The sequence below is a fragment of the Sorghum bicolor genome, chromosome 2, assembly GCF_000003195.3.
Source record: "Sorghum bicolor cultivar BTx623 chromosome 2, Sorghum_bicolor_NCBIv3, whole genome shotgun sequence".
In the NCBI taxonomy this organism is placed as follows: domain Eukaryota; kingdom Viridiplantae; phylum Streptophyta; class Magnoliopsida; order Poales; family Poaceae; genus Sorghum; species Sorghum bicolor.
Genome location: NC_012871.2, coordinates 21,631,954 through 21,645,683, shown reverse-complemented (window position 1 = coordinate 21,645,683; position 13,730 = coordinate 21,631,954).

The window sequence follows — 13,730 nt, the reverse complement described above, 5'->3', positions numbered from 1 at the left end:
AGTTATTTATTGGATTCCCACTTGCATCAAGTGCTCTAGTCTTTATAACGCTAGAGTAGTAATTAATAGATTAGACGTGGTATTTAGTCTTGCAATTACCTAGAATTGCACCCAATCCTGCGGATTGTTGTGGTAGCCCTAGGGTAGTGACAGCCCTAACGGTCGACGTATTCCACCTCGTTCGGATCGGTGTTTGTACGACCGTAGTCAGAGCTTCCTAGCCACCTTCTCATCTCTTTCTGTGGTTAGTGTTCTGATGTCCCGAAATAAATAATCTTTGAAGTAATTCTTGATTCTTAGATCAATTAGAGAACTCTCAGGAAATTTCCTCTCTTCCCACCAAAAAATAATTATATAGTTATCCTTGGGCGATCTTGGATCTTAATTAGTACACTCACGTTCCCTGTGGAAAATTGATACTCTGGAATACTCATAGGTGAAGGCTACATCGGTATCCGTGCGCTTGTGGATTTTTTTGTTTGCGTTTAAAATACACAACAAGCTTTCTGGCGCCGTTGCCGGGGAACGGTAGTTGTGCTAGTTTCGAACCAAGTCGTCCGTGTATCCTTTTTCTTTTCCTTTTTTACCACACTCACCTTATCATTTTCACCATACCACATGGATTTCAGTCTAAGCATTAATGAGCATGGAATTTATTTCATAGCCACTTCATTTACTCCATGCTCATATGCAACATCTTCCCAATCCATTGGTTTTTCCAACATCACCACATTCGAGATCTCCAACCCCCTCATCCTTTCTATTTATAAAAACTTTAAAAGGGGGGTTGTCGATGCATATGTCTATATTAAATATTGCAGATCTCGTTGAGTTGATCATGATATAGGTCAGCGTTGGAGGGGAAACCACTTCGTCGACATAAATTGATGGTTTCCCAAGGACAAGCTTAGTGTCCTAAAATAAGCACTGATCAGATCGTAACATGAGCTTTTAATTATTTGCAACATTACCTTGTGTGTTGAGCAAATAAGGATAATTGTAAAAATATTCCTTTGGGTATTCTTGTCACTAACCTTTCTAGGATTAGAGCAAGAAGATCGGATGAATGACAAGCACAAGGTATGTCCAACCAATCATCATACAACATTGAATTAAATTCATCCAAACTTGAATTTTGCAAAATTCAAGCTTGGGGGAGTACTTTACATAAAAACATCCATTGCCATGTTGCTATGTTGGTTGTCCCTACCTTTGAGACATGCTCAATTTGTTAAATACTAATCACACTACTCCATCTCCACTTGAGTAGATCTCTATAAAAGCTCTCATACCACCTTTATTTGCTTTAGTATATGTCTAGGTTTGGAGTAGTTTCATTTATCTCTTAATTAAGCTTGGTGCTTAGTTTAGAAATGATGATCTTACTTCCAAGGGGTTTTAAATTAAGCATGGTGCTTAGGTTAAAATGCCCTCCTGAATCAAATTAGACATGGTGTCTAGGTTGATTTTTGAGCCGATAGTATGCTATAGTAGATATGGGATATTTTGTTGGACTAACCCCTGCAAGAAAACTTTCAATATCAACCTGGGAAGTCCTGAGATAAACTCACGTTGGAGACAAAGAGAGAGACGCATGAAGGTTAATAATTTACACAAGAAAGGCATAGCTCACAAGAGATGATCCATGGAGGGTGCCACAAACACGATGCACAACCGCTAAGAAAGGAAAGCTTCCACAAGATGATATTGTACCATCACTCTTCAAGTAAGGTAACATCTTAAGGTACTTGACTATCACTTTTATAAGCTTCTCCTTGGTTCTGGCGTTCACATGAATAAAAGAGACAAACATGTATGATTTACAACTCTAGATTAACCAACCCAGTCGATTCAATATGTTTAGTCTTTCCACCTTTGTGATCCCACACTCCTAATCTTATGAGCTAAAATGTTGCACACTCAATCTTTGGAATATATATATATATATAAAAACATAAGTATAGATAGATTATATTTCCATTAGGTTGAGTGATCTGATCTGACAAATGTTTTAAATGCTACACTCATGATCTTATTATCCATCAACTTTGTCTTGCTCACTATGCTTGAGGTTAGAGAAGAACAAATACACTTTTGGTTTTGTTGGTGTTTTCCACCAATAGGGCCCATGCACTTGATCTCTACCTTGTCTCTATGGGCAGGTACACTTTGAAGCAAAATATGAAGGAGTTTTACAACTCCCAGACTCCACCAAGTGAAGAACCTAGATCTACGAGCATAAACACACGAGAGATACTGGACACTCAGGCAATCACTGCCCCGAATTGCTTGAGGACATAACTACTGGCATAACCCTGTTGTGGAAGTAATTACTGACCTTCTGCCGGTCAAGAGAGGCGATCTAGGACGCCCAGTCATCCCGATCTCCATCGGCATGGTGGACTTCCTAGAAGCACTCTGCGACTTTGGCTCCAGCGTCAACATTATGCCCAGGACTTCATGGTGATAGAGACTGGTACTGATGAGACAGCACTCATCATCCTATGGAGGCCATTCCTGAACACCTCGGGAGTTGTCATCTACGCTAGTGCTCCTAAGATCAGTTTCTACATAAAGGGGAGGAAGGAGACGTTTTCCTTCAAGAACAAGACTACACAAATCTCAGAGCAATCCCGACATGAACCAAGGAAGAGGACCAACACGAGGAACAAGAACAAGCAAATGTGGACCAAGTCAGCTAAGATGGTCACTGCAGTTCAAGGAGGTCAAGACCGTCGACTTAAGTCACCGTTCCTAACCAAAAAGGACGACCCAGTCACCTATCAGCTCCTATTCGGAACTATGCCCCTAAAATTGACATACATTCAGCTCCCGATGGCAGATCAGACACTCCAAAAGATTGAAGGTTATTGACATGGGAGAAGACGAGTATGATCCACCCATCATCCTTGGAAGACCGTTCCTCAGCACCGCTAAAGCAATCATCTACATTGGAATCGGAGAAGTCCACATGCACTTCTCCTCTGAGAAGGTACGCTGCTATTTTGCTGACCCTAACTATATAGTTGAAGACTTTAAACAGGTCAGGACAAGAAGGAGACGACGCAACCGCAACCAGAGGAGGCAAATCATCAAGGACGGATGGGCAGACTACGAAGGAGAAGTAGTAATGACTGAAGACATACAGCTTGAACAGAACTGTCCTGAGGAGACCGTAGCACCAAGTCAGGTGTGGAGAGAGAAGATAGTTATACACGAAGAGGAGGCGTTGGCGGAACCACTGACTACGCCATCCAGCGAATCCCAGGACGACTGAGAAAAAGGAGAATCTCATTCGGAGGACTTAAAACACTGAACGCCTTGCCAAGAGGTAAATTTGGTAGTTATCCTTTTCCTTTCAATTATTTTAAAATAGTTTGCTTAGTTAATCAGGTTTATATCATCTTGAAAAGAAAATAAAAATGTTAAAAATAGTAAGCCCCATGTGAGTATGCTCATGGCATAAAACCCATAGTTACATTCACTGTGGTGGCATAAAAATAAAATAAATATAGATCCTACTAAAGAGAGTAACATTTATTGAGGAGGCTCAACATGATAAAGGCTAAGAGATTTTATGTTAACACTTAACCAGTTCCATAAAGCTTTGTTGTCTATTTGAGCTCCACAGAATTCAAGGATCAAAGAAGACTAGCAGATGGAGGACATCCTAATCGCTGTCAGGGTGCTGTTGACATTCAAATACACCTCCACCACTTGCTAGCTACATCAGAAGGAATTATGTCAAAATCCAGATTGGGGGAGAGCACCCCCATTTCTCCAGCTAAGTGTTCTACTCATGTTTATATTTTACTCAAATAATAAAAAAATGCATAATCATAAAAACCCAAATAAAGATTTTGTGCTTATATATATCTTCGCTTAGTTTGCTAAATAAATAAATAAATAAAGTTTGCTATGAACTCTCATGATAAGCTCTCACATGGAAATGATGAATAGTTGCTCTGCCATGACTAGTTCTTAAAATTGAAATCTCTCTCAAGTTTAGGCATGACTGGTATTAATTAAGATTTGATCTAAACCTGAACTTGTGGGGAGAGTACTTGATCTAAAGTCTAAGTCGTTAACGGATATGATATGGGAAGGTTGAGCTGCTGTTTATCTGTTCCTAGAGATGCTAGAATTCTAGAGAATTTTATCTTTGAAAATCTTTAAAATATCACATGATGAGTTGCTGTATGATGAGAGTTTAAATTCCTACCACAGCCATATATACATGCTTACTAAACTTTGAGCCACACATTTACTTTTTACTGCTTATGAGCATTGAGTGTGGTCAAGCTGTGTAGACCCTTAGGAGCTTGTCATGTGGTTAAATCAAGATTTACTTGCACGTTCACTCATACATGTTGCTTCTACTCCAGAAGTACGCATCCACATATATCCATCTATTTCCATCTCCAGAACCACCCAAAAAATATTCTACTCCTAATCCGGGAGAGAATAGCCAAAAACATTCTCCTATTCTTGTTTTTCTCTGTGAAATAAATGCTCAAGTTATCTTGGTTACTACCACTTGCTATATTATTTCAGGAGCTGAGTGCTCTAAAAAAAAGAAAAAAAAGGATACGAGGAAATAAAAAGGGGCAAGTGCCCGGAACCTCGAAGAAAAGAAAAAGTGAGACGAGAGGTAAAAATGGACAAGTGTCCGACAGTAGAATTAGGGGTACAAGATACCCACCTGAGAGAAAAGAAAAATAAAATATAGAGCATCTCATTCTCCTCAAAAAGTTTCAAAAGAGCAAGAAAGGTATGTATCCCCTCAAAAGAGCACAAGTAGAATTAGACTTTCACCATTGTTATCACCATCGTCACCATACACCATTCATTCGCCACACATGCACATCTTGATTTGACTTATTGACTTGTTCTTCTGGATCCATGGTTTGACTATGCAATAAATGTTTTGTAAGTATGTATTAGCTGTCTCCCACCTATGAGCTCCAGATATCAAAACCTTATTAGAGTAGGGTCAGAGAGATGGCAATGCCACTATGCCTCATACCAACAATACCACATACTTTGAGAGTAGGCATACACCATTACTGCCTTGGTAAGGATCCAGAAATACCACAAAAGAGAGACTAGAGAGAGTCATACAAGGAATCTCTGAGTTTTATTTGAAAATCTGCAAAAACTCCAGAGCTATAGTTAATCAAAGAACAAGAGACATGGCGCTTGATTAGACCGTTCTATCTTTTAACTGCTCAAGACACAAGTGACGGTTGCAAGCCCCATGGTGGAAGGAAAAATGAGTAAGTTTAAATCTTAACAGTTTACCCTAACCCAGAGATGAGATCTTGTTTGAACGCATGTATATATTTAAGGCATGAAACCACTGCAGAAACTCTTGAGTTCATCTTTGCTTAGGGGCGAGCAAAGATTAAGCTTGGGGGAGCTTGTTGACGGTCCTTAATGTTCACATTTAACCGTCAACTAATCATGGAAAAGGACCCAAATGCAACCAACACCTAGACTTAGGGTTTTATCTCACAAAATTCCACGAGTTTTGGTGTTTGTCTATTTCTGCAGGGGGTTATCAGGAAATACGGAGGAAAGGCCCACACGTCAGGTTTACATAGAGATATTAACGTGTCGTGCAATTTTCTACCATCTAGAAGACTCCAGAAGCCATGGGAACGAACAGGAAGGCGATCGGGCTCGGAGGCAGGGCGCGTGCCCTAATCTCCTGGGCGCCTGCCCACCTACAGTGCCCAAACAGAGTCCTTTTCAGAGATCATGTTCCACCGACCTAAAGGATCAAGAAAAACTGTGCGATTAATGTCAGTTTGATCCGACGGCCCAGATTCACCTGAAAAGACTATATAAGCAAGGCCCCCTGGCCCCTGGAGATGATATCTCTTCTACAGAATCAAAGCTAGGGTTTCAATTCTTCATCCAAGTAGAGAGGATCCCTCTAGTTCATCTAGTTCTAGTTCTAGTTCCTCTAGTTCTAGCTCTAGTTAGTTCTAGTTGTAATCTAGAAAATAGGGAGAGAGAAGAGGAGAGCGGAGGAGCTGGATCTGTCGGATCTTCCTCAACATTGTACTTTTGCAGCAACTGGTTCGTTCTTCATCGTTCCTCAAGTTCTTCAATTCATAATTCCTGAGTTCTTTAATTACTTTTATTTACATTCAAGTTATTTATTGGATTCCCGCTTGCATAAAGTGCTCTAGTCTTTATAACGCTAGAGTAGTAATTAACAGATTAGACGTGGTGTTTAGTCTTGCAATTACCTGGAATTGCATCCAATCCTGCGGATTGTTGTGGTAGCCCTAGGGTAGTGACAGCCCTAACGGTCGACGTATTCCACCTCGTTCGGATCGGTGTTTGTAGAACCGTAGTCAGAGCTTCCTAGCCCCCTTCTCATCTCTTTCTGTGGTTAGTGTTTTGATGTCCCGAAATAAATAATCTTTGAAGTAATTCTTGATTCTTAGATCAATTAGAGAACTCTCAGGAAACTTCCTCTCTTCCCACCAAAAAATAATTATATAGTTATCCTTGGGCGATCTTGGATCTTAATTAGTACACTCACGTTCCCTATGGAAAATCGATACTCCAGAATACTCCCGGGTGAAGGCTACATCGGTATCCGTGCGCTTGCGGATTTTTCTGTTTGCATTTAAAATACCCAACAAAAAGAATCAATGAAGCTGTCACTATCGCGAACTACCACACGACCCGGCCAATAGGATACATTTGTAGGTAAATAACATCTAAGCACCACGCCCACATGTGATCAAGAGCTAAGCGCTTTGCAAACTTATACATAAACTTATTATCAATCATAACTATATCAAATATAGAACTAGAGCAAACTAAGAGCATAATAAATAGAGACATAATACAATTAGAACAAAGTATTAGAGAAAGATATGAAATAATACCAATCTTTATTACTGAAGATCCGAATCCAGAGCGTAGTGCTCTACTTCTCTAATTGCTATCTAATCAATCATCTAAACTTGAAGGATTAGGGAGTAGCTAATTCTAATTCTCTATGTGAGAGATGTCTAAACCCTAACTTTGATGGCTACCTCTGATAATGATTTCTCCTCTCTCCCCCTGGGGTGGAGAGGCCTTGATTATATAGTCCTTTCAAGTGAATTTGGGCCGTCGGATCAAACCGACATTGATCGCACGGTTTTCCTTGATCCTTTAGGTCGGTGGAGCATGATCCAGGAGACCTGTCCTGATTGGCCACCAGGGCAGGGCGGGAGCCCAAGGGGGAGGGCGGGCGCCCTGCCCCCGAGCCCGTCCGGTCTCCCGTTCGTTCCCGTGGCTTCTAGACACTTCTAGATTGAGGAAAATTGCGCAGCACGTAATTATCTCATTGTAAACATGACATGTGGGCCTTCTCTTCATATTTTTTGATAGCCCCCTGCAGAAATAGATAAACACCAAAGCTCGTGGAATTCTGTCAGATAAAACCCTAATTCTAGATGTTTGTTTCATTTGGATCCTTTTCTTTGTTTATTTGATGGTTAAATTTAATACTTAAGGACCGTCAACAATATAGTTATCCTTGGGCGATCTTGAATCTTAATTAGTGCACTCATGTTCCCTGTGGAAAATCGATACTCTGGATACTCCCAGGTGAAAGCTACATCGGTATCCATGCGCTTGTGGATTTTTCTGATTGCGTTTAAAATACCCAACAGACCTCCAAATCTTTTAATCTTCTGAATTACCTTCCTCCAGAGATGGTGTCTCCAGTGGTTCTTCTTCATGAACTTCCTTCACTGTAGAGTCTCACTCTGGTCTGGGCTTGAATGTGAAGTGTTCTTCTTTTCCGTTTATGTTGAATTTGATTTCTCCCTTCCCAACATCAATGTGGGCATTGGTAGTGCTTGGAAATGGCCTTCCAAGGATGATGGATACTTTTGAGTCGGGATTCATGTCTAGTACCACGAAGTCTACTGGCATAAGGAAATCTCTTATCTTGACTGGGACGTTTTCAGCGATGCCCATCGGGTGTCGAACTGATTGATCTGCTAGTTGCAGGCACATTGATGTTGGTTCTAGGGTCGTATGCTCAAGCTTCTTGTAGACTGATGCTGGCATCACACTGACACTTGCTCCGAGATCACAAAGTGCATTGCTGAAGTGTTGGTTTCCGATCGAGCAATCAATGGTGGGACATCCTAGATCCTTCTTCTTCCTAGGTGGTTTGTCAAGGATGGCCGCACTACATTCTTCTGTCAGCTTGATAACCTCAGTGGTGGGCAGTGGTCTTTTCTTGTTAAGAATATCTCTGATGTACTTTGCATATGTGGGTACCTGTATGGCATCAAGCAGAGGTATGTTGACATATAATTTCTAAATGACCTCTACAAACTTACCAAACTGCTCATCCGACTGCAGTCCTCTGTTTCTTCTAGGAAATGGCAAATAGTTGGTGTCGTAAAAATCTTTTCTTATTTCTCCAGCTCTTGGTGGTTGTAGCAGATCTTCTGCTTCAACTGGGTTTTCTTCTTCTATTACTACTGGTTGCACTGGTGCTGTTGTTCTCTATTTCATCAAAGGCAGTTAATAGAAAATCCATTTTATTGTGTATATCTTTTAGAGATGATTGATTTGTATCTAGCCTTTGTTTAACTTCATCATTAGTTTTGGTTTGTTGAGCAATTATCTCTTTTAATGAAAGTTGCTTGAAAGTGTTACCTGAATTCATATCTTTGCTATTGGGTTGACTCAAAGTGGGTTGATATTTGTATGTTGTCTCAATGGCCCTTTGATCTTCTTTGAACTTGGCCCTCTCGTCAATCCAATGGAGCAAATTTTCCACCTTGGTTGATAGTGCATTTACTTCTTCGGGTATTTCTTCAGTTTGATGACAATGTTGAGCTTTGTCTTGGAACCAGCTTTGGTTTTCTGCTATCTTATCCAAAAGTATCTCTGCTTTTCCAATTGTAAGCTCCAAAAATAATCCTTTAGCAGATGCATCTAGGCACTCACGAGCCTTCTGGGTTAATCCATGGTAGAAGGTCTGCATCAGTAACCATCTAGCCACTCCATGGTGAGGGCAATCTAATATGTATCCTTGAAAACTCTCCCATGCTTCTGAAATGGTTTCTGTCTTCTGCTGTTGGAAACTGACAATATTTCCTCTTAAGGCAGTTGTTTTGCCTATAGGGAAAAACTTTGATAGAAAGGCATCTGACAAGTTCGCCCAGTTGTTGATGTTATCTTGATGAGTGTAGAACCACTTCCTCGCCTTCTCTTCTAGTGAGAATGGAAAAAGGCGAAGCAGTATGATGTCTTTGTCGACTCTGTTGATGCGGATTGTGCTTCCAATCTCTAAGAAATTCTACAAGTGTGCACTAGCATTTTCATGTGCCTTTCCGCTGAATTGTGTAGCTTGCACCAAATTGATGAGGCTTGACTTGAGCTCGAACTCGGGTGCTCCTTCTTCTTCTTCAAATCTTGGACCAGTTGGAATGTTCTCAAGACTTGGAGCAGAGAATTCTCGCAAGGTCTTTTGTGTCATAGCTTCAGCAATTGGTAGGTAGCTTCTTCTTTCTTTCTTGATTGCTTTGGTTCTAATGATAAAGAGTTGAATGTACCAAAGTCAATCCTGATATACCTTGTATAAAAATATAAACATAGAAAAACAACAGGGTGAACTTGCCAAAGCAGAGGTGCCTTGTTATGATTTCTCATTTAGTAGCTATTTTATGCAGGTATTTCTCCATAGTCTAGTCTAATATTTTATGTGAATAACCTTAACTGACTTCCTGACTTTCCTTACCGTTCCCTGGCAACGGCGCCAGAAATGCTTGTTGACACTTACTAACACCACTTGGATACTAGGTTGTCATCCCCAGCATGGTGCCAGAGTGTACAAAGGTATTTATAAATATGGAGGCTCTCTAGAAAATAATCTATTCTATCTGCAAGCGCACAGATAAAATACCTTATTGTAGCATTTCACCAGGAAAAGTATTTCGGGTATCGTTATTTATATTTTTGCTTAAGAGAACAGCGAAAGTGAAAACATGGGTAAAATCTGTCAAGGCATAAACTAGAGATAAACTTGCAAGAACATGATTACTAATGAGGAACTCGTCACACAGTCACTTGCTTTGGCAGGGGGTAAGCCATAATAATAAAGATAGTGAAATATAAGCTCATGGGTAAATAACACAGCGATTAGAAATAAACTACTCCTCATATATATAAGGTGACGTCGGATTAGCTAGAGAATGGATTCTGAGTATCTACTATCTACTAAGTCACAATCTACTCTAGTTATCTACAAGATCATATATAGCACAAAAGACTCTTTATTCATGTATAAGGAACATTGCTAAAGTCAATCAGAACATCGCAAGTCTTACTCCGCAATACAAATTCTGCTTGTCCTATCAACGGAGGGTGGACTATATAAGAATCAACGAAGCTGTCACTATCGTGAACTACCACACGACCCGGCCAATAGGATACATTTGCAGGTAAATAATATCTAAGCACCACGCCCACATATGATCTACCACTTAACTCCCTCGAGTCAAGAGCTAAGCGCTTTGCAAACTTATACATAAACTCATTATCAATCATAACTATATCAAATATAGAACTAGAGCAAACTAAGAACATAATAAATAGAGACATAATGCAATTAGAATAAAGTAGTAGAGAAAGATATGAAATAATACCAATCTTTGTTGATGAAGATCCGAATCCAGAGCACTAGGCTCTACTTGTCTAATTCTATCTAATCAATCCTATAGAACTTGAAGGATTAGGGAGTAGCTAATTGTAATTCTCTGTGGGAGAGAAGTTCCTAAACCCTAACTTTTATGGCTTCCTCTGATAACGATTTCTCCTCATCCCCTGGGGAGCAGAGGCCTTGCTTATATAGCCCCCTCAGATGAATTTGGGCCGTCGGTTCAAACCGACATAAATCGCACGGTTATTCTTGAAGATTAGAGGCGGTGGAGCACGATCCAGGAGACCTATCCTGATTGGCCACCACGGTAGGGCGGGCGCCCAAGGGGGGAGGGCGGGCGCCCGGCCCCCGGGCCCGTTCCGCCTCCCGTTCGTTCCCGTGACTTCTGGACTCTTCTAGATTAAGGAAAATTGCGCGGCACGTAATTATCTCGTTGTAAACCTAACATGTGGGCCTTCTCTCCATATTTTCTGATAACCCCCTACAGAAATCGATAAACACCAAAGCTCGTGGAATTCTGTCAGATAAAACCCTAATTCTAGATGTTTGGTTCATATTCATCATTTTCCATGTTTAGTTGATGGTTAAATTTAGTACTTAAGGACAGTCAACAGTACCTTTGTTGTGTGACAATTAAAGTGCCGTAAAACTTGCAAACAATCTAGTTCAACACACCTGCACTAAGCACATTGACATCCGTCATCACTTTCTTAGGGATCATGTTGCTAAAGGTGACATATCCCTAGGGAATGTGGGGACGGAAAATCAATTGGCGGATTTCTTCTCAAAACCCATAGATGAAGCTAGGTTTTGTATGTTGAGAAGTGAACTAAATGTGCTTGATCTTTCTAACTTCACTAAAAAATAAAGTTGTGTGTTGCTCTTGTAAATAGCTCATATTTTGCATGTCATGCATACCAAAAAATAAAAATACAAAAAAAAAGATTGTGAGTAGGGCTTGTCTAACATGGTTAAGATAACCCCCATGTGTGTGTGAAAAAGCTTAACCTTAGATCAAACTTGACAAGCATTAGTTTACTTTCAAGTATTGCATTGCATTTCATATCATATGCATGCTTGTTGATTTATCGTTTCTTTCTGGTTATGCTTTGAGCATCTGCTGTGTTCGTCCATTGATAGGGGGAGCATTTAAAGCTCATCATGATTTAGACCCCTAGCTTTATGGCCACACGATGCTCCTTGGCGCTTTCATTCGACTATTTTCATAAAAACTACTAAGCATATGGCTAAATATTTGTGAAAAATTGAGGGTTTGAGAGAGGTCACTCATACCAGTTCTAATTGGAGCTTATTTGAGTCTTCACGAAGTTGGAACTTGGTTGGGTGAAAGTCGAGCGAAGGTCTCTGTTGAATTTCTGGTCAAAGGTGCACCGGACGCACCCCCAGAGCGTCCGATGTAGTGGGTCTCCTGTTCTGCACCCACCGGACCCGCTATAGTGCGCTGAGCGCGTCTAGTGTGGTGCGTGCGGTGTACCCTGGGGCGTGCCTTGCAGCACCGGATGCTAGGCGAGCGTCCGATGGCCTGCGTCCGGTGATCGTGCAAGTTTTGGAAGCTCTCTGCGTATAAGTCCGGTGGGCACCGAACGTGTCTAGTGCCAACTTAAGCGCGTCCAGTGCCCCCGTGAATGCGATATAAACCCCGAGCCCCGCAATCTTTATGGCAGTTTCTTCCTTTCTTCTCCGCGAACTCACCGAAAGCCAAAAGCGAGCCCTAATCGCCTAGTCACCTCCACCCGCATGGACTTGTTTTCCTCCGGTGAACTTCCTCTTCCTAGGCGTCAAGAAGCTTCCTAGTGGTGCCCTCCTCCTCCCTTGCGCCCCCTGAAGTGTTTTCTCCTGAGATTCTAGGGTTTGGGGTGAGTTTCTTGAACCCTGCCCTCCAGGTGTTTGATTATATGTCTGAACAAATCTGAACATGGTTTTTGATGACGTTCTCCTTTGTTTCACCCTAGCAGCACCTTGAGGCCTTGATTCATGTTCTCCGGTGGTTCTCGATCTTCATATTTCATCGGGAATGCGTCTCGTCGCAGGTTGTAAGTTGTTCTAGTCTTTTCTCATCTATTGCTTGCGATCTTTAGGGCTTTCTCTCCTCTAGCTATTATGTTTGCTTATGTATACCCTATCTATTCCATCTCTTACAACACGTGAGTCTCAGTTTGGCAGTTTGACAGTGTCAGATTGAACTCGGGGCTAAGCCCGCGAGTATGGATTGAGGCCAAGCCTCTCGAGTGTCAGTTCAGGCTTGTGTGTGGGAGTTCTTGCAATGCCACATTGCAAGAACATCGGTGGTTCGACTGGCAGCACAGGTGGCACTCCATGAGGTGGGGGGAGATGATCCTCCCCGTCGGTTCACAGCTATAGAGAAGGGTAAGGGGAAGAAGGTGCTAGCCAAGAAGAGGAAGGCTGGCGACTGTGAGGCTGAGGTTGCAAAGGCAGTTGCGGCAGCAGCAGAGGCAGCAGAGGAAGGTGGACGGTCAGGAGCTCTTCGGATTGGAACTGATCTCACGCCAGCTCAGAGGCATGCAGTTCTTGAGATAGAGCAGTAGCATGGGACTCCACCTAGCAGCATCATGCTAGGAGGACGTCCTATCAGGATAGATGTCCGAGAGCCTGGACACAAGGAGGCAGAGGCACAGGCAGAGGGATAGGAAGAGGCACAGCCGGAGGAGCAGCCTCTCCACAGGTCGACTCGCGCTCATACCCAGGCTGCTTCTAGGTCTGGTATGCAGCGTCGGTCTTCCTTGTCTACTCGCTCTACTCCAGCACGGCCCACCCCAGCTCCATGTCCTGCTACAGCCCATATCCACAAGGATTACACTCGTGCACCTACATGTGAGATCTAGGAGCTGAGGTTCGTGTAGTTCCCTACTTGGTTTCCAGCTAGCAGAGATCAGAGGGCGCACGCCAGGTTCTACACAGTCGTCCAGGAGGACATGTACATGGTGTTCGTCCATAGTCAGACACAGTTCAGAGAGCAAAGGGTACTGGACCTTGAGGTGCTAGGCAATGTGGTGGG